General features: G+C 45.0%; 1 protein-coding gene across 3 annotated transcripts in view; it reads left to right on the forward strand.

Annotated features, from left to right (window-relative positions):
- LOC137375953 (cyclin-dependent kinase-like 2) overlaps positions 1-21,470 on the forward strand; it is a 197,917-nt gene that overhangs the window by 158,863 nt on the left and 17,584 nt on the right. Inside the window, exon 12 of one of the 3 annotated variants that reach the window (XR_010976103.1) lies at positions 19,293-19,330. The exons of the other annotated variants lie outside the window; for them this stretch is intronic. The gene's annotated coding sequence lies outside the window, so the exon portion shown is untranslated. The remainder of the gene's footprint in view (positions 1-19,292; positions 19,331-21,470) is intronic. 3 annotated transcript variants of the gene reach the window in all.

The raw sequence follows: 21,470 nt of genomic DNA on the forward strand, positions 1-21,470 counted from the left end.
GCTGTCCTAGCCAATGATGCCCACATCCTATGAATGAATTAAAAAAAATGGGGTGGTGGTGGGGTGGAGGCCAGGACAGGATCCTACTGTCCTCCCTAGTGAGGCCAATTAAAGTAGTTTAAAAGCCCATTAAGTGCTTCTTAGAGTTGGACGGTGGAATTTTGAAGGGGTGCACAGGTTTCAGGACATGTCTGTGGCAGATCAGTAGAAGGTGGGTACAGAGTGGGGAGGCAGTCATGCCTGCCCCAGGGAACCACTCTGCCCTCATAAGAGGGTCAACAGGGCAAAGGGAGACTCAGCGTTTGGTAAGGATTGCGTTTGGCATTGCGTTGGTGGCAGGGAGAGTGGACACTCAGCGCTCAAGCATTGAACAGAGTCATCACCCCCTGATATCATGGGGGCAGAAGAGCAGGTGCAAGGCTGCCAATCACAAGAGGGCAGGAAGGCAATCCCTCAACGCAGGATCTACCGCCGAAGACGGAGCTACCTGGAGATGACCGAGCACTGCAGGAGACTGAAACTCTCCAGGCAGATGGTCACCAACATCTGTGACCTCGTCACCAAGAGCCTCGCACCTCGCAGCACTGCTCGCTATGCCCTGCCAGTAGCAGTTAAAGTCACTATGGCTTTGAACTTCTTTACTTCTGGCTTCTTCGAAGGATAAGTTGCAGACCTTAGTCAGAACATAAGAAATAAGAACAAGTATAGGCCATTTCAGCCCCTTGAGTCTGCTCCACCATTCAATAAGATCATAGCTAATATGATCGTGGCCTCAACTCCATTTTCCTGCTCACAACCCCCACCCCCCTCCTCCATAACCCTTAACTCCTTGAAGATCAAAAATCTGTCTAACTCAGCCTTGAATATATTCAATGATTCAGCCTCCACTGCTTTCTGGGGTAGAGAATTCCAAAGATTCACGATGACCCTCAGAGAAGAAATTTCTCCTCATCTTGTTCTTAAGTGGGAGACCCCTTATTCTGAAACTGCGCCTCCACAATAAAGGCCAACATTCCATTTGCTTTCCTAATTACTTACTGTACCTGCAAACTAATCTTTTGTGTTTTATATACAAGGACACCCAGGTCCCTCTATACCATAATAAAAGCAAAATACTGCGGATGCTGGAAATCTGAAACAAAAACAAGAAATGCTGGATTCACTCAGCAGGTCTGGCAGCATCTGTGGAAAGAGAAGCAGAGTTAACGTTTCGGGTCAGTGACCCTTCTTCGGAACAGTTCCGAAGAAGGGTCACTGACCCGAAACGTTAACTCTGCTTCTCTTTCCACAGATGCTGCCAGACCTGCTGAGTGAATCCAGCATTTCTTGTTTTTGTCCCTCTATACCATGGCATTCTGCATTCTCTCTCCATAAATAACATTCTGCTTTTCTATTCTTCCTACCAAAGTGGATAACTTCACATTTTCCCACATTATACTCCATCTGCCAAATCTTTGCCCACTCACTTAACCTATTTATATCCCTTTGCAGACTTTTAGTCTCCTCACAACTTGCTTTCCTACCTATCTATATCGTCAGCAGATTTGGCTACAACGCACTCTGTCCCTTCATCCAAGTCATTAATATAGATTGCAAATAGTTGAGGCCCCAGCACTGATTGTAGCACCCCAGGAGTTACAATTTGCCAACCTTAAAATGACCTATTTATCTCAATTTTCTGTTTCCTGTTATTGGCATCTCGCAAGTGGCTCCACAGCACTGCATCCTGCAGGTCATTGATGCCCTCTTTGCCAGAGCTATACAGTACACTTATTTCATGACAAATGTGGCAGAGGGCATTGGGCTTTGTCATCATCTCTGGATTCCCGCAGGTGCAGGGCAACATCGATTGCACCCATGTGGCCATCAAGGCACCCAGTGACCGGCCAGTGAGATTCATCAACAGGAAAGTTCCACTCCCTCAAGATTTTGCTGATGAGTGGCAAATGTGAGCAAAATGGTTGAGTTTCCCACAAGCTTTACACTGCTTGCAGCAGCACAGCATTCTGTCTGGTGTGAATAAGTACTGCCACAGTGGAAGCATTGCTTGGACAAGTCATGATCCTGTATCTGAGACTGCTGTTGTTGCTTTGCAGTTGGTTGCCGGACACATCAGCAGTGAACACTGTTCACATAGTTGAGCTTAAAGTGCCGCAGTTGCTGTTGGCAGCAGCTGTGGACTTTGAAAGGGATGGGGACCTTGTTAACTCTAGCAGCTCTGACAGCTTTCTGTCTTTCTCACATACTTTTCTGTGTATTTGACTAGAGAGGCAACCAACCTTTCATTGTTTCCTGTAAATCTAAACCAGTGTAACTGGTCCACTTGAACCACTTGATCATGGAAAATGGGACAACTGGAGCAGATGAAAATTATATTATATTGGCTGCAGTTGAGACCAGTGAACTTGGTTCCAGTTGAAAAGTATATTGCTTACAGTTGTGACCAGTTAGACTGGTTTATGGCTTAACACGTTCCATTCGAGACCAGAGTATTAACTTGCAAAAAGCATTCATATAAGTACCACTAACAAGTGAAAATTACCTGTGTGGTGTGTACTGTGGGCATGAAGTGAAGTTACAAACATTCTTGATTGCGCTGTTTGTTTCAAATTTTGTGATGCAGAAAAATGCAAAACACAGTTACAGAGCAAAAACCAAATTAAACACAGTACAGAAATCAAGAAATATGTTGTCATGCAGACCCCCACCTGCCACAAATGAGGCATATTAATTTTGTCATATGAGCATTGATTTTAAATTGTTGCTGGAGTGAATGACTTGTTTGAAGATCACCAGACACTGGGCTGGAAGGGCTTTTGCATATTAAGAGATGCTGCTTGTGGAGACGACGCACTATTTCCTGCTCCAATTAACCCAAATGGATTTTGATCACCAGACATTGAAGGTGTAAGGAAGCACATTCCAGAGACTGCTGAGGTAATACAATCCACAAACCTTGCAGGAGAGACTGTTCCAGAATCACAGAATAATACAGTGCAGAAGAGGCCCTTCAGCCCATCGAGTCTGCACCGATGCATTAAAGACACCTGACCTGTCTACCTAATCCCATTTGCCAGCACTTGGCCCATAGCCTTGAATGTTATGACATGCCAAGTGCTCATCCAGGAACTTTTTAAAGGATGTGAGGCAACTCGCCTCTACCACCCTCCCAGGCAGTGCATTCCAGACCGTCACCACCCTCTGGGTAAAAAAGTTCTTCCTCAAATCCCCCTTAAACCTCCTGCCCCTCACCTTAAACTTGTGTCCCCTCCTAACTGACCCTTCAACTAAGGGGAACAGCTGCTCCCTATCCACCCTGTCCATGCCCCTCATAATCTTGTACACCTCAATCAGGTCACCCCTCAGTCTTCTCTGCTCCAGCGAAAACAACCCAAGCCTATCCAACCTCTCTTCATAGCTTATATATTGCATCCCAGGCAACATCCTGGTGAATCGCATCTGCACCCCCTCCAGTGCAATCACAGCCTTCCTATAATGTGGCGACCAGAATTGCACACAGTACTCCAGCTGTGGCCTTACCAAAGTTCTATACAACTCCAACATGACCTCCCTGCTTTTGTAATCTATGCTTCGATTGATAAAGGCAAGTGTCTCATATGCCTTTTTCACCACCCTATTAACCTGCCCTTCTGCCTTCAGAGATCTATGGACAAACACGCCAAGGTCCCTTTGTTCCTCGGAACTTCCCAGTGTCAGGCCATTCATTGAATACTTCTGTGTCACATTACTCCTCCCAGAGTGGATCACCTCACACTTTTCAGCGTTAAATTCTATCTGCCACTTTTCTGCCCATTTGACCATCCCATCTATATCTTCCTGTAACCCAAAACACTCACCCTCACTGTTAACCACTCGGCCAATCTTTGTGTCATCCGCAAACTTACTGATCCTACCCCCCACATAGTCATCTATGTCGTTTATATAAATGACAAACAATAGGGGACCCAGCACAGATCCCTGTGGTACGCCACTGGACACTGGCTTCCAGTCACTAAAACAGCCATCTGTCATCACTCTCTGTCTCCTACAGCTAAGCCAATTTTGAATCCACCTTATCAAGTTACCTTGTATCTCATGTGCATTTGCTTTCTTGATAAGTCTCCCATGTGGGACCTTGTCAAAGGCTTTGCTGAAATCCATGTAAACTACATCACCTGCATGACCCTTATCTACACACCTGGTCACATGCTCAAAAAATTCAATCAAATTTGTTAGGCATGACCTCCCTCTGCCAAAAGCCTTGCTGACTAACCCTACTCAAATTTTGCCTCTCCAAGTGGAGATAGATTCTCTCCTTCAGAATTTTCTCCAATAGTTTCCCTACCACTGACGTGAGACTCACTGGTCTGTAGTTCCCTTGCTTATCTCTACAATGTTTCTTCAATAGTGGGACCACATTAGCTGTTCTCCAGTCCTCTGGCACCTCCCCCGTGGCCAGAAAGGAATTAAAAATTTGGGTCAGAGCCCCTGCAATCTCCACCCTCACCTCCCACAGTATCCTGGGACACAAATCATCTGGACCTGGAGATTTGTCTACTTTTAAGCCTGCCAAAACCTCCAATACCTTGTCACTCCCTATGACAATTTGCTCAAGAACCTCACAGTCTCTCTCGCTGAGTTCCATATCTACATCCTCATTCGTTCAACACCCTACCAATGTTCTCTGGCTCCACCCACAGATTTCCCCCTTGGTCCCTAATGGATCCTACTCTTTCCCTGGTTATCCTCTTCCCATTGATATATTTATAGAATATCTTGGGGTTTTCCCTACTTTTACCAGCCAGAGCTTTCTCATATCCCCTCGTTGCTCTCCTAATTGCTTTCTTAAGCTCCATCCTACACTTTCTGTACTCCACTAATGCTTCCGTTGATTTGCTCTCTTTGTATTTGCTAAAAGTCTCTCTTTTCCTTCTCATCGTACCCTGAATGTTTCTGGTCATCCATGGTTTGCTCCTCAATTTCCCACTGACTATCTGGGGATCTATAATAAACACCTAGCAATGTGGCTGTTCCTTTTTTATTCCTAAACTCTACCCTAAAGCTTCATTTGATTCCCCCTCCAAGATATCATCTCTCCTTACTGCAGTAACTGACTCCTTAACTAATATTGCAATGCCCCCTCCTCTTTTACCCCCTCCTCTGTCTTGCCTGAAGATTCTATATCCCGGGATATTGAGCTGCCAATCCTGCCCCTCCCTCAACCATGTCTCCGTGATGGCTACTATATCACAATTCCATGTGTCACTCCTTGCCCTGAACTCATCTGCTTTACCTGTAATTAAAGTAGAGGCCATCCATCCTGGTCTTACTCCCTTGAAACTTACTTCTGCTGTATTCCCTCTGACGTGTTTGCTTTCCTGTGTTTAGCTGTGTCCCTATTCTGCTAGGAGTTTGCGTCCCCTCCCCCTGCCAAATTAGTTTAACCTCCTCCCAACAGCACTAGCAAACCCACCAGCAAGGATGTTAGTCCCCCTCTGGTTCAGATGTAAACCGTTCCGCTTGTACAGATCCCACCTTCCCCAGAAACGATCCCAGTGGTCCAGGAATCTAAAACCCTCCCTCCTGCACCAACTCTTAAGCCACGCATTCATCTGTGCTATTCTCCTATTTCTATACTCGCTAGCACGTGGCACTGGGAGTAATCCAGAGATTACAACCTGAGAGGTCCTGCTTTTTAATCTACTGCCTAACTCCCTGAATTCTTGATGCAAGACCTCATCCCTCTTTCTACCTATGTCATTGGTACCAACATGTACCATGACCTCTGCCTTATCACCCTCCCCCTTCAGGATGCCCTGCAGCCGTTCAGTGACATCCCGGACCTTGGCACCAGCGAGACAACACACCATCCTGGAGTCACGTTGACGGCCACAGTAGCGCCTATCTGTTCCCCTGACTATAGAATCCCCTATTATTATTGCTCTTCCTCTCTTTCCCCCTTCCTGTGCAGACAGGCTGCTTGTGGTGCCAAAGCTTGGCTCTGTCCGCACTCCCTGGAGGAACCAGCCTCATCAGCCTCCAAAATGAAATACCGATTTGCAAGCGGGACCCCAGGGGACTACCTGCCTGTTTCTCTTGGACTGCCTGGTGGTCACCCATTCCCTTCCTTCCTCAAGTCCCTTCAGCTGCGGTGTGACCACCTCTCTAAACGTGCTATCCACGATGCTCTCAGACTCGCGGATGCTCCACAGTGTTTCCAGCCACCGTTCCAGCTCTGAAACCCAAGCTTCCAGGAGCTGCAGCTGGACACACTTCCTGCACACATGCTGGTCCCAGGGACTGGAAGTGTTCCTGGATTCCCACATGCAGCAAGTGGAGCAAACCACGGCTTTAGCTCTCCTGCCATGACTAAACCCTTTAAATTGAAAACTTTAGAAGACTGTTATAATAATTTAAAAAATCAACTGTCTTGCTAAAACAATGACTTACAATTCAATCCAATTTGAAAAATACCCACCAGGACTTACTCACCAGAGTGCTGTGCTCTTTGGAAACTCTCAGCTCCCCTCACGCTCTTTGAGGACAGATAGGAAATGAAAGGAGCTCCTCCTCCCTCCTCACCGAACTGCTTCAGTCACAAAACTCCCACTTTAGCACTCTAATGCAGCCTCAAGTCAGCACTCCAGTGCAAACGAACCAAATAAGGAGATAGTCACATGACTAACCTGCTGGGCAACCTGGCGTTTTTTGAATTGTGCCACAGAAAGGAACAGAAGGCAGTGTGCAACTGAAGCTGGAACCAGGAAGCCTCTCTCTCTCTCTCTTGCTTTCTCCCAAGCCACCATACCCACAGAAAACATGTAAACCTCAAGGAAGAAAAAGCTCCTACATTGGGACAAGTTGAAGTGTGAACTGGGCCCCAACAAATTGCAAGACTTACCGGCAGCCAAAGACACCACATTGAATTTAAAAGACTGTAACTACCAGATATTGCCTCAAACATTTCCCCTTTATTCCGTCTACTTTTTCTGTCTCTATCTGCATGTGTGTTTATCGCGTATGCATGCGAGCGTGGTCGTGTCGCATATTCGTAGTCATTAACCGCATTAGAGTTTAAGATTAATAAACTTCTACCTTTCTTGTTTAAATCTAAGGAAATCTGATTGATTTCTTTGCCTTATAATTGGAGCAGAAAACAAGGATTCACTGAGGTGGAGCTAAAAACACGGTGTTTTCAAATTAAACCCTGTTATGGTTAAACCAGGCAGGCTGAGAGCAAACACCTGGACCCTTCTCACCTGGTCATAACAATGTGAACACAGCAACTAAAGTACTAAAATGTTAAATTACAGCTGTAATCAAAATTCAAAACTTAAACATTAATTATATTTAGACTGATGTTCTGAAGAAGAGTCACTGACCTGAAATGTTAACTCTGCTTCTCTCTCCACAGATGCTGCCAGTCCTGCTGAGTATTTCCAGCATTTCTTGTTTTTATTTCAGATTTCCAGCATCTGCAGTATTTTGCTTTTATTATAATTATATTTAGACGTTTGATGGATCGCCAGATTTTGGTCTTCTGTTGAAGTCTTCTATTTTCTCAGAGATGTAATGTTCATCTTACTGAGCTCTTTCTTGACAGATTTCCCAATCAGCCCCTGAGTTTGCAGGTGGTGTGAAGCATATTGTAAAAAAGAGGTAAAGATAAAGTCACAGACTTCCAAAACAGGTGGCAGAGGCCTCCCTGCCAAGCTCCTGTTGAGAGAGATTTGTGATGTTCTGAACTCTAATTAACTATAGACTCTACATGAGGGAAGATTATTCAATGGTTCAGTCTCACTAAATGACTTAAATCATGATGGAGGCAAGTTTAACACTTTACCAAATGTCATAATGATCCATCACCTTCTGCTGAAACCAATAACGATCATCTCATGCTTGCTGGCCTCTTCATAAGAGTCATAAGAAATGGAGCTTGCTGACTCTGCCTGGTTGGTGCTGGGGGTGCAGGCATGCCCGAAATTGTTTGCTTGCGAGGTGCTGGGGGTGCACTGCCCCTCCTAGACATGTCTGATTCTCTTGCTGCAACATGAGGAAAAATAATTGGCATCATTCATATATCAGAGATCAGAGGCCATTTGCACAACTCCAATTTACACCATCATCTGCTTTCGATCAGATAGAGCTATAACGACTTTGATCTTCACCAAGTTCTTGGACAAGACTAAAAGGGCAACAGACAATGGTTTCGGTTTACTAAGTCAATAGAATAAATGCTTAAACAAAATAGCAATAAGCGACAGTAGACAAGCCACTTTCAATCGTTGCTCCTCGAAGCTGCCTGGAGACAGGTGATGTTGTCTTCAGTCCTTTTCTGATGTCTTCTTCTACTTTGGATTCTTCTTCTGTATGAGTCTTCTTCTGTGGTTCTTCGTGTGTCTCTGTCTCTGCCTGTGCATTCTGTGGTTGTTAGGACCCTGCTTTTGTAAGATGGGCGGAGCAGTGGCAAATGAAATTTAATCCTGAGAAGTATGAGGTGATGCATTTTGGGAGGAATAACAGGGCAAGGGAATATACAATGGATGGTAGGACCCTAGGAAGTACAGAGGGTCAGAGGGACCTTGGTGTACTTGTCCATAGATCACTGAAGGCAGCTGCACAGGTAGATAAGGTGGTTAGGAAGGCATATGGGATACTTACCTTTATTAACCAAGGCATTGAATATAAGAGCAGGGAGGTTATGATGGAGCTGTATAAAATGCTAGTTAGGCCACAGCTGGAGTACTGTGTACAGTTCTGGTTGCCACACTTTAGGAAGGATGTGATTGCACTGGAGAGGGTGCAAAGGAGATTCACCAAAATGTTGCCTGGGCTGGAGCATTTCAGCTATGAAGAGAGACTGAATGGGCTAGGGTTGTTTTCCTTAGAGCAGAGAAGGCTGAGGGGGGACCTGATTGAGGTATACAAAATTATGAGGGGCATTGATAGGATAGATGGGAAGAAAGTTTTTCCCTTAGTGGAGGGACCAATAACCAGGGGGCATAGATTTAAGGTAAGGGGCAGGAGATTTAGAGGGGATTTGAGGAAAACCTTTATCACCCAGAGGGTGGTTGGAATCTGGAACACACTGCCTGAAGGGATGGTAGAGGCAAGAACCCTCACAACATTTTAGAAGTAGTTAGATGGGCACTTGAAACACCATAGCATACAAGGCTACAGGCCAAGTGCTGGAAAATGGGATTAGGATAGATAGGTACTTGATGGCTTGCACAGACACGATGGGCCGAAGGGCCTGTTTCTGTGCTGTATAACTCTATGACTCTAAGTGCAAAAACAAGGGGCCGTATTAGTAGGGGATTTTAACTACCTCAATTTTAACTACCTCAATATTAACTGGGATAGTTTTAGCGTGAAAGCGGTTGAGGGAGCAGAATTCTTGAGGTGCATTCAGGAGAACATTTTTGGCTAGTATGTAGTAAGTCCAACAAGAGAGGAAGCAGTTTGGACTTAGTTTTAGGAAATGAAGCTGGGCAGGTAGAAGGATTGGCAGCGGGAAAGCATTTTGGCGGTAGTGATCATAATTCAGTCAGTTTTAACATAATTATGGAAAAGGACAAGGAAAGAACAGGAGAACAGGCCAATTTTACTAAGCTGAGGAATGATTTAGCAAAAGCCGACTGGAGACAGCTACTTGAAGGTAAATCAGTGTCATAGAGTCATAGAGTCGTACAGCATAGAAACAGGCCCTTCGGCCCATCTCGTCCATGCCGACCATAATGCCTATCTATACTAATCCCATCTGCTTGCATTAATTCCATATCCCTCTATGCCTTGCTCATTCAAGTACCTGTCCAGATGCCTCTTAAATGTCGCTACTGTTCCTGCCTCCACCACCTCCTCAGGCAGCTCATTCCAGATACCCACTATTCTTTGTGTGAGAAATTTACCCCTTTGATCCCCTTTAAACCTCCTCCCTCTCACCTTAAATCTATGCCCTCTAGTTTTAGTCACCCCTACCATGGGAACAGACTCTGGCTATCTACCCTATCTATGCCTCTCATAATTTTATATACCTCTATCATGTCCCCTCTCAGCCTCCTTCACTCCAGGGAAAACAGACCCAGCCTATCCAATCTCTCTTTATAACTCAAGCCCTCCAAACCAGGCAACATCCTTGTGAATCTTTTCTGCACCCTCTCCAGCTTAATCACATCTTTCCTGTAGTGCGGCAACCAGAACTGCACACAGTACTCCAAATGCGGCCTAACCAACGTCATGTACAACTGTAACATGACATCCCAACTCTTGTACTCAATACCTTGGCCAATGAAGGCAAGCATGCCATACGCCTTCTTCACCACCCTGTCTACCTGTGTTGCCACTTTCAGTGAACTATGTACTTGCACCCCAAGGTCTCTCTGCTCAACAACTCTCCCCAGGGCCCTGCCATTCACTGTATATGTCCTGCCCTGGTTTAACTTCCCAAAATGCATCACTTCACACTTGTCTGCGTTAAATTCCAATTTGCCAATCCCTTGCCCACTTTCCCAGTTGATCTATATCCTGTTGTAACCTTAGACAACCTTCTTCACTGTCCACTATACCACCAATTTTGGTGTCATCTGCAAACTTACTAATCATGCCCCTTACATTCACATCCAAGTCATTAATATATATGACAAACAACAGAGGGCCCAGCACCGATCCCTGCGGCACACCACTGGTCACCTGCGTCCAATCTGTAAAACAACCCTCCACTATCACCCTCTGCCTCCTATCACCAAGCCAATTTTGTATCCAATTTGCTAGCTCACCCTGGATCCCTGTTCGTACCTTCTGGACCAGCCTACCATGTGGCACCTTATCAAAGGCCTTGCTAAAGTCCATGTAGACAACGTCCATCGCCCTGCCCTCGTCAATCCTCTTGGTCACCTCCTCGAAAAACTCAATCAAATTCGTGAGACATGCTGACTATCCCTAATCAGACCATGCCTTTCCAGATGCATATAAATCCTGTCTCTCAGAATCCCTTCCAATAACTTTCCCACCACTGATGTAAGGCTCACCGGCCTGTAGTTCCCTGGCTTATCCCTGCTGCCCTTCTTAAATAAAGGCACAACATTAGCTATCCTCCAGTCTTGCGGTACCTCACCCGTGGTTAATGATGATACAAAAATCTCTTCCAGGGCCCCAGCAATCTCCTCCCTTGCTTCCCATAGTACCCTAGGATACACCTGGTCATACCCCAGGGATTTATCCACCTTAATGCGCATCAAAACTTCCAACACCTCCTCCTTTGGTAATGTTGATATGCTCCAGGATATCGATGTTCCCTCCCTTGAACTCACTAGCTTCCATTACCTTCTCCACGGTAAATACGGACAAGAAATATTCATTTAAGACCTCGCCCATTCAGAGCAGTGGACGCATTCAAAGGGGAGATTCAATGGGTTCGGAGTAAACATGTTCCCACAAAGAAAAAGGATGGGACAGCCAAATCTAAAGCCCCTTTCATGTCAACGAGCTTACAGGGTAAAATAAGGCAGAAAAGGAAAGCTTATGGCCAACACCGCGAACTCAATACTACAGAAAGCCAAGGGGAGTAGAGAAAGTGGGGGGGTGAAATCAAAAAGGAAATTAGAAAAGCAAAGAGAGGGCATGAAAGAATATTGGCGAGCAAAAGCATTAAGAGTAAGTGGATAACTAAGGAAAGAGTAGGGCCCATAAAAGACCAAAAAGTTAACCCATGTGTCGGGGTGGAAGATGTTGGTATGGTTCTGAATGAATACTTTGCATCTGGCTTCACAAAAGAGGGGGACGATGCAGATATTGTAGTTAAGGAGGAAGAGTGTGAAGTATTGGGTGTGATAAACATAGGGAGAAAAGAAGTACTTATGGGATTATTATCATCCTTGAAAGTGGATAAATCACTAGAGCCAGATGAAATGTACCCCAGGCTGTTAAAAGAAGCAAGAGAGGAAATAGCAGAAGGTCTGTCCATCCTTTTCCAGTCCTCACTGGATACAGGTGAGGTGCCAGAGGATTGGAGAACTGCTAACATTGTACCTCTGTTTAAAAAGGGAGTGAGGGATAGGCCAAATAATTACAGGCCAGTCAGTCTAACCTCTGTCGTGGGAAAATTACTGGAATCAGTTCTGAGAGACAGGATTAATCGAGGATAGTCAGCATGGATTTGTTAAGGGAGGATCATGTCTGACTAACTTGATTTTTTGAAGAAATTACAAGGAGGATTGATGAAGGTAGTGTAGTTGATGTGGTCTACATAGGTTCTAGCAAGGCTTTTGACAAGGTCCCGCATGGTAGACTGGTTAGAAAAATAAAAGCCTATGGGATCCAGGGAAATGTAGCAAACTGGAGACAAAATTGGCTTAGTGGCAGAAAACAAAAGGTAATTGTTGACGGGTGTTTTTGTGACTGGAGGGCTGTTTGCAGTGACGTTCCTCGGGGCTCAGTCTGGGTCCCCTGCTTTTTGTGGTATATTTGGACGGAAATATAGGGGGCATAATCAAGAAGTTTGCAGATGACACAAAAATTGCCGTGTGGTTGATAGCGAAGAGGATAGCTGGAGACTGCAGGACGGTGGTCAGGTGGGCAGCAAAGTGGCAAATGGAATTCCATCCGGAGAAGTGTGAGGTGATGCATTTGGGGAGGTCAAGCAAGGCAAAGGAATACATGATTAATGGGAGACTACTGAGAGGTGCAGAGGAAGTGAGGGACCTTGGAGTGAATGTCCACAGATCCATGAAGGTAGCAGGACAGGTCGATAAAGTGGTTAAGAAGGCATAAGGAATCCTTTCCTTTATTAGCCGAGATATGGAATATAAGTGCAGGGAGGTTATGAAGGAACTGTATGAATCATTAGTTACGCCACAACTTGAGTACTGTGTGCAGTTCTGTGACCTCATTACAGAAAGGATGTAATTGCACGAGAGATGGTAAAGAGCAGATTTACGAAAATGTTGCCAGGACTGGAAAAATGCAGCTATGAGGAAAGATTGGATAGGCTGGAGTTGTTCTCCTTGGAACGGAGGAGGCTGAGGGGAGATTTGACTGAAATGTACAAAATTGTGAGGGGCCTGGATAGAGTGGATGTGAAGAGCCTATTTACCTTAGCAGAGAGATCAGTGATTAGGGGGCATGGATTTAAAGTGATTAGTAGAAAGATTAGAGGGAGATGAGGTAAAACTTTCTCACCCAGAGGGTGGTAGATGTCTGGAACTCACTGCCTGAAAGGGCGGTGGAGGCAGAAACCCTCAACTCATTTAAAAGGTGTTTGGCTATGCACCTCAAGTGCTGTAACCTGCAGGGCTACGGCTCAGATGCTGGAAGGTGAGATTGGAAGGCTGTGTGGTTCGTTTTTCAGTCGGCGCAGACACAATGGGCTAAGTGGCCTCTTTCTGTGCTGTAAACTTTCTATGTTTCTATGATTCTACAAGACCTCTGGGGATGTGTCAAAATTGGGAGCGTTGTCGCATAGACTAGTCAAGCCGGACATAGTCATACTCACTGAATCATACCTTACAGCCGAAGTCCCAGACACCTCCATCACCATCCTGGTGGGACAGGACAGACCCACCAGAGGTGGTGGCACATTGGTTTACAGTCAGGAGAAAGTTGCCCTGGGAGTCCTCAACATTGACTTCGGACCCTATGCAGTCTCATGGGATCAGGTCAACATGGGCAAGGAAACTTCCTGCTTATTACTGTCCTCCCTCAGCTGATGAATCAATACTCCTTCATGTTGAGCGTCACTTGGAAGAAGCACTGAGGGTAGAAAGGGCACAGAATGTACTCTGGGTAGGGGAATTTCAATGCCCATCACCAACAGTGGCTTGGCAGTACTACTACTTACCGAACTGGCCGAATCCAGAAGAAGATAGCTGCCAGATTGGGCCTGTGACAGGTAGTGAGAGAACCAACAAGAGGTAAAACCTGCTTGACCTCGGCCTCACCAATCTACCTGTCGCAGATGCATCTGTCCATGACAGTATTGGTAGGAGTGACCACCACACAGTCCTCGTGAAGACAAAGATCCGACTTCACATTGAGAATACAATCCATCTTGTCGTGTGGCACTACTACTGTGCCAAATGGGAGAGATTCAGAACTGATCTAGCAGCTTAAAACTGGGCATCCATGAAATGTTTTGGACCATCAGCAGCAGCAGAATTGTATTCAACCACAATTTGTGACCTTATGACCCGGCATATCCCTCGCTCTACCACTACCATCAAGCCAGAGAATCAACTCTTGTTTCAATGAGGAGTGCAGGACGGCATGCCAGGAGCAGCACCAGGCATAACTAGAAAATGAGGTGTCAACCTGGTGAAGCTACAACACAGGACTACATGCATGCTAAACAGCAGAAACAGCATGCGATAGACAGAGCCAAGCAATCCCACAACCAATGGATCAGATCAAAGCTCTGCAGTCCTGCCATGAACAGTAGTGGACAACTAAACAACCAACCAGAGGAGGAGGCTCCACAAATATTCCCATCCTCAATGATGGAGAGCCGCAACACATTTGCAACCATCTTCAGCCAGCAATGCCGAGTCGATGATCCATATCGGTCTTCTGTTGAGGTCCCCAGCATCACAGATGCCGGACTTCAACAAATTCGATTCACTCCACGTGATACCAAGAAACAGCTGAAGGCACTGGTTACAGCAAAGGCTATGAGCCCTGACAACATCTTGGCAGTAGTACTGAAGACTTGTGCTCCACAATTAGCTGTACCCCTAGCTAAGCTGTTCCAGTAAAGCTACAGCAGTGGCATCAACCTGACAATGTAAAACTTACCTCCCGGGACTCTTTTGGCTCAGGATTGGCTCCTGACAGATTTTGCCTAATGAGGGAGCTGAAATTGCACCCCTCCCCCTCTCAACTGCTAGCCTTCCTGTTAATTACTAAATCTTGTTGCAGAAGGAAGTGGCATACAATATACGCAAGTGTCAGGTCACCAGCAGGGGTGTACCAAAAATTAAACTCGTCAGACCCTATAAGGAGAAGACCATGAAGCTCATAAGTACTATCTGCAAGGAGCTGGCACTGGCACCAATGGAGAGCTCTCCCACTTCCAGAATTACAGAACAATGCTGCAAAAAGCTCACAGACCTTACCAGGGCAGGCAAGGTGACATACCACACACATTGCCTTCTCGTCCTTATCCACCTTTGGCATTAGTACACGCTTAACTGATTATACATTCTGGCTACAGGATGGGGGTGGGGGAGATGGCCTGGAGCTAGGGATCCTGTACTATGACTACTCAACTCCCCTAATGCTAATTACTTACGTGAAAACCCTTTTCCTCCAGGTTAATAGCCCTATATCACTAACTTAAGCTCTTCCATGCCACTTGACACGCAGTCCTCAACTGCCAGGCTTCCCATCATTTGCTCTATCTGCAGGAGTAATTTGTGCACAATTATGAGAGACGCCACTGGAGGGGGTATCTAAATCTTAAGACCTCTCACACTATATAAGGAGAAGGCCATGGAGCTCATAGGCAGGTACTTTGCTCTAGCAGTGGGAAATGGCCAGGTTCATGGGGTATTCAGGCACCATGTTAGTGACAGAACACCCACACTGTCACCCTGGAATGCCTATGAAACATCAAAAAGATACAAGTTTGCACCCCTTTCTCTGTTTCCTTAATTTCAAACAAAGTAATGCTCACTGTTACGCAAATGTGTTTTGTTGAATGATGATTTTCTTTAATCCACTGACTGAAGATCTGAATTTATATTTTTTGAAAGACATTTTTAAAAAGACAAGCGGCCAGAAAAGTCATCCTTTCAGCTTAAGATGATCACCTAATTTGCAACACTATATCCTACACTGTAACGCATCTGAGGAGAGAGACAAAATGTCTGCTAAGTCACCAACAAGAACCAAGACTCAGGATGTTTAAAGGAACTATCTGTTCTATCAGCAAGAAGAAGAACTACTGCTATATGCTATGTTTGAATCACTGTCATGTGACAAGCCCCTCCCCATCTGTGGTTTTAAGCTGGTCTTTTCTCTGTAGCAGAGGAAAAGCAACTGGACTCTGACATGAGCAGACCCTAAGTGGGGATCCCTCTCTCTCTCTCCATTCCAACTTGAAAGCTTTCAAATCCTGCTTGTTGACTAACCACCTTTGCATTCACCGGCTACAATCAGAAACCCTGTTGGAGAAAATCATACACATTGCTATCTCCAAGAGACTCACCGAAACAGTCATCTCTACCTCTTCAAACTAAAAGCCTCAGGACCACTGAATTCATCTAGAAGCCAGCCGAATCATCAGATTTCACTTGTATACCTTTTGTTTTATGGACTCTAACTCAACCAATCTACCTTTCCCCACTCTGCAACCTATTTGTGTGTGCCTAAACCTCTAATGTGTGTGTGAGAGTGAAAGTTGGCACTTTGTTTATTATTTTATTAGTTTGTTTTAGGTACAGTAAAGTCAACTTCTTTCTTTGTTAACTCAAGAAAACCTGTCCGATTGGTTTTTCTTGTGCTCAGAGCAAGTAAGTAATCAAACACCTACTGAATTGGCCAGTGCATGCACTTGAAGAAAGAATTAAACCTGTTGTGGTCAAACAAGGAGAGGGAAAAGAGGAATCCCTTTGACCCCTCCTCACTTGACTGTAACATCACCCATTCTTAATTTCTGCTGTCAGATTCAACACAGGAATGCCGAGTATAAGTGGAGGAGCATGAATAGATGCACAACTCCCTCCTTGACAACTATGATGATAATGATGAAGAGGGAGATGAAGAAAATTAATTTGGTCCCATGAATTCCTGCAGACACTTTCCTCCTGTATCTGTCCCAACAAACTCCAACTGTGTCAGTTGCTTCTTCACTCCCACAAAACAGCTCAGATACTTTCACCTAGAGGGAATTGCAGCAAATCAGCTTAAGTGCAACTGCTTGGGGCAACCTTGCAGATTGAAATAAAACAACTAAAGGCCTGCAACCCAACCCGAACCCGACGGGACTCTAGGACATCGGGTTCGGGTTGGGTCGAGTCGCTCTTCCAGGTCCGGCTTTCGGGCTCGGGTCGGGTCGGGCCGGGTCCGGGTCGGACACACACAGTCCCTTTTGCTCTGCTGGGAGGAAAAGGGAAGTTGAGTAAGTAAGCGTCAAAATTTGAAGAGCCTTCCTGAGCTGGGAGTCCGGGACGTCAAGGAGGGAAACGTGCATCTGGACTCCACAGACTCTGAGTCTGCGCAGTGAGCGAGTGAGCGTCTCTATGATGTCATCACACTCATACTGCAGCTTCCTTCCTTTCCATCCATCCAAAAGTGGTAAGTACAGTGAATGCACTATAGATATAAAATGAATGCTGCCAACTGGACAAAGTGAACATTCCAGTGGTCGGGTCGGGCGCGGGTCGGGTCAGGAGCGGGAAAAAATGGAAGCACTTGGACCGGGTCGGGCTTGGTCTGTTGGGTTCAGGTCGGGTTTTTTCTTCCAGACCCGAGCGGGCCTTTAAACACAGCATATGCAACAAGTATCAAGGTGGGTCTGGTGCATATCAATCTTTATTTACCTAAATTTCATGCAGTATCTTGCAACGTCTTAAAAAGATGAATGCAGTATCTTAAAAATGAAAGAAAAATGCTGCCATATCATGTGTTTTTCTGAGGCTGCAAAGAATTCTGCAATTTATTTTGGTGGAGATCCGAAGTCCGTAATCTCCGCACTTTCCCTTTCAGTGCTGAAACTTCATCAAACATTTCATTATTGTTTGATTCAAAGAGAAACACAAAAATGTAGGCATCGCTAGCAAGGTTGGCATTTATTGTCCATCCCTAGAATTACAACTGAGTGACTTGCTAGAACACTTCAAAGGGCAGTTAAGAGTCAGTCACATCTGTGCGAGTAAAAGGCATACTGGATTGGACTCACATATCGGCCAGACTGAGTACAGATGGCAGGTTTCCTTCCAGTTGAAAACAAAAAATGCTGGAAATACTCAGCAGGTCTGGCAGTATCTGTGGAGAGAGAAGCAGAGTTAACGTTTCAGGTCAGTGACCTTTCATCAGAACGGGCAAAGGTTAGAAATGTAATAGGTTTTAAGCAAATGAAGTGGAGGTGGGGCAAAAGATAACAAAAGGGAAGGTGTTGATAGGGCAGAGGGTCACAGAGAATAACTGACTAGAAGGTCATGGAGCAAAGGCAAAGGGTGTGTTATTGGTGTGGTGAAAGACAAAGCGTTAGTGCAGAGAGGGTGTTAAATGACAGAAGTCTTCATCCAACATTTTTCTAAACTTTTATGACTTTTCTACTACTCCCCCTCCCCACAAGTCTTTGACTTTACAGATTCAGTCTCATAGGAGGTTTGACAACTCTCCCCGATCTGGTTGTTCCCTGAAGGTGGCAACGCAGGTAAATAGAGTGGTCAAAAAGGCATACGGCATGCTTTCCTTCATCGGATGGGGTATTGAATACAAGAGTTGGCAGGTCATGTTACAGTTGTATAAGACTTTGGTTCGGCCACATTTGGAATACTGCATGCAGTTCTGGTCGCCACATTACCAAAAGGATGTAGATGCTTTGGAGAGGGTGCAGAGGAGGTTCACCAGGATGTTGCCTGGTATGGAGGGCGCTAGCTATGAAGAGAGGTTGAGTAGATTAGGATTATTTTCATTAGAAAGACGGAGGTTGAGGGGGGACCTGATTGAGGTGTACAAAATCATGAGAGGTATAGACAGGGTGGATAGCAAGAAGCTTTTTCCCAGAGTGGGGGATTCAATTACTAGGGGTCACGAGTTCAAAGTGAGAGGGGAAAAGTTTAGGGGGGATATGCGTGGAAAGTTCTTTACGCAGAGGGTGGTGGGTGCCTGGAACGCGTTGCCAGCGGAGGTGGTAGACGCGGGCACGATAGCGTCTTTTAAGATGTAACTAGACAGATACATGAATGGGCAGGAAGCAAAGAGATACAGACCCTTAGAAAATAGGCGACATGTTTAGATGGAGGAACTGGATCGGCGCAGGCTTGGAGGGCCGAAGGGCCTGTTTCTGTGCTGTAATTTTCTTTGTTCTTTGTAATCTGTCTGGGACGATCAGTAGTCTTCATAGGAAGCCTGGGTTGCTGACTTGATTTTTCATTTCTATGGGTTGTAGTATTTCATTTGATTTGGATTTGTTCATCTTCATCTGCATCTTGCAGATGGATTACTGGCTGTTGTCTTTGTGGAATAGGAATGATATTCCTCTGATTCCTTTGTATGTTCCCTTCATTTGTTTATATAACATACGATCGCTGATAGTCCTCATGTTTATGGATTACTGTACCTTCTCGTTCCAGGTCGCGTATCCAGACCTTTTGACCATTGTTTAATTTGGGTAAGCTTCTCACTCAAAATCTCCTATTGTAATTCCGGAATTGTTTCCTTCTGTAGGAGTTTTCCCATTCTTGAACTTTCTCGTAGTCTTAAATCTTCAATCTAGGTATTAACTGATGAGGGAATACTGGAAGCTGTGTTCGTAACTTCCTTCCCAGTAGTAATTCTGTTTCAAAGGAATTGTTTACCTTTGTTTGCTTGACCTTGGTTACCTTTTTAATCAGCTACAGTTCCAAGCATGCATTCCTGCTCAGTAAAGAAAATTTTTGATTGTGTAAGACATATAAGGTCCCTACCAGTTGTCTGTCTTTATGCTGAAGAGTTGCTTGGAGTTTGCCTTTTACTCACAGTTGTGTCCTGCCTGGACTATGCAGCTGAATATCTGCCAGTTGCAAGTAATGTCTCTTCACCCAAGGCTTTTGGTCAGACAATACCGTAACGCTAGCCCCTGTGTCAAGCTTAAAATGCGTGAGGAGTCCATTCACGTAGATGTCTGCTGTCCAGAAATCTTGGTTTGGATTACTGACTTCTCCCAAGAACTCTCCTGGTTCTTTATCTTGTGGGTATTGCTGTACTTGATTCACTGCTGTTTGCATGAAGGTCTTCTGCTTTGTACCTTTAAGTGAAGAAATGTTGCTGTGGCACATCTTCCCATAGTGTCCAGTTTCTCCACACTTAAAACACTCAGCTTTACTTTCTGGGCACTGCCCTCATCTTCTTGGCTCCACAACATTGGCATGGTTTTCCTATGTCATGCGCCTTCTCACCTGTATGTTTTTTCTGTTCTTCAAAGTGTTTCCCTGGCTTTGGTTTAACCAGTTGGATGGGCATTGGACTCCTTCTCATCCATGGCTTGTCTTCAGCTCGTAAGATGTCCCTATTCTGTTTGCGAACTTCAACCTGTCTTAAAATTTGAATGGCCTTTTCTAGTGTAAGATCTTCCTTGCATTGCAACAGGTCTGACAATGATCCATCCACTATGCCAATGACTATCCTGTCTCTGATTAGTTCTGCCTTTAAATCACCATATTCACAACTTTCTGCCAATCTATACAGGTCATTAATAAAGCAGTCTACAGATTCGCCAGTCAATCTGTGCCCACTTGTTAAATTTGTCTCTTTCCAAGATTTTATTGGTACGGGCATTAAAATATTTATCAAATGCTTGGAGCACCACTTTGAATTTATCGGTAGCCTCATTGATCCCTTATCGGACAATTACGTTGTCCATGATCACCCTGCTGAATATAGGAGGCTGTTCACTTGTTCCACTTCAGACTTTCTATGGAGCTGCAAAGCAATTCTAAACCTTCATGATAGCCAATTTTGAATCTGATTGTGTCCTTCTTGATTCTGGAAACTCAAGCATTACCAATTTTGGATCCATATTGCTTTCTCAATAGACTTTTTCGGGTGTTCCCCTTTCTTTAAGAAATTCTGCTTGTTTTTTTCAGGCTTGGTTGCTTTAAAGGAGGTCCCCAGCTGTTTTCAAGAGCTCCCCGTGATTTTAATAGGCATTTTTTTTAGGATTTTCCCCTTTCTTTAATAAATTCACTTTTTTTCAGGCAAGGTTGCCTTAATGGAGGTCCCCAGCTGTTTTTGAGAGTTACCCACTTTTTTAGGGTTTTCCCCTTTGTCTGAGAAATTCACTTCATTCTTTTTCAGGTTTCTTGTCTTAATGGAGCTGTCCCTGCTGTTTTCAGGAGTTCCCTGCTCTTTTAATGGGATTTTCCAGGGTTTTCCCCTTTGAGAAATGCAGTTTTTTTTTCAGGCAAGCTTGCCTGAAGGTGTCCCTGTTGTTTTCGGGGGTTTCCCACACTTCCCAAAAGTTTCCTCGCTTTTCAGGGCTTTCCCATTCTTCGCCCTCACGTTCAGTCCAAGTGAAGGATTGGGTTTTACCCCGCTTTTTTAACTTTCTGAGCACAATGCCTTTAGGAAGTACCGCAAGCTTTTCAAAGGCTTTTAACACGATCCCCAACCGTTGGTATTGTGACTCACCCGATCGCTGGATTCGACTTGCAGGCCACAACACTTCTGTTCTGTGATGCAGCCTGTATTTCTGTGCTTTGACTCATCGCAGTTGCGGAGCTCTCCACAGTCTCTTCTAAAGAAAAGTAGTTTTCTTATTATACCGGGCCAGT

The sequence above is a fragment of the Heterodontus francisci genome, chromosome 12 (genome assembly GCF_036365525.1).
Source record: "Heterodontus francisci isolate sHetFra1 chromosome 12, sHetFra1.hap1, whole genome shotgun sequence".
Classification (NCBI taxonomy): Eukaryota; Metazoa; Chordata; class Chondrichthyes; order Heterodontiformes; family Heterodontidae; genus Heterodontus; species Heterodontus francisci.